Below are 804 nucleotides of genomic sequence, written 5' to 3'. Positions count from 1 at the left end.
TGATGATGATATATATATATATATATACATGTATGTATGTATGTATGTATGTATGTATGTATTTGTGTCTGTGTTTGTCCCGCCACCATTGCTTGACAACCAATGTTGGTGTGTTTACATCCCCAAAACTCAGCAGTTCAGCAAAAGAGACCAGTAGAATAAGTACTAGGCTTACAAAGAATAAGTTCTGGGGTTGATTTGTTTGACTAAAAGTGGTACTCCACCATGGCTGCAGTCAAATGACTGAAACAAGTAAAAAAAAATAAAAGAAAAAATACATTTATTCCCATATATACGTGTGTGTCACGGGGTGGGGTGGGGGGTATGAACATGGCTGTGTGGTTAAGAAGTTCACTTTTATGCTTTGAGTTTCTGGGTTCATTCTCACTGTGTGGAAGAAAGATGTCCAGGCCGTTCATTGTTCAATACACTAGGGAAAATATTACCTTGTTTGGAAACAGATGAAGGTTGGTTTATAGAAAAAACATCTGGATGCTGAAAAATCTATCTCTACATAAATTCATCTCACCCATTGTCTTGTAAGTTATCTGGAATCCTCACTGGCGCTGGGGCTACAGAATAAAGAAACAACCAGTACAATCTGTAAAGTGATTGGTGTTAGGAAGGGCATCCAATCATAGAAACCTAGCCAAAATAGACATTAGAGCTCCTGCCAAACTGTCCAAACCATGCCAGCATGAAAAACGGACATTAAATGAAGACGACAATGATGATGATGATGATGATGATGATGATGATGACGATGATGATGATGATGATGGTATAAATACATACACATAACCT

The sequence above is a fragment of the Octopus bimaculoides genome, chromosome 1 (assembly GCF_001194135.2).
Source record: "Octopus bimaculoides isolate UCB-OBI-ISO-001 chromosome 1, ASM119413v2, whole genome shotgun sequence".
Taxonomy (NCBI): domain Eukaryota; kingdom Metazoa; phylum Mollusca; class Cephalopoda; order Octopoda; family Octopodidae; genus Octopus; species Octopus bimaculoides.
The sequence above is the reverse complement of the archived record's forward strand: the minus strand, read 5'-3'. Positions refer to the sequence as shown.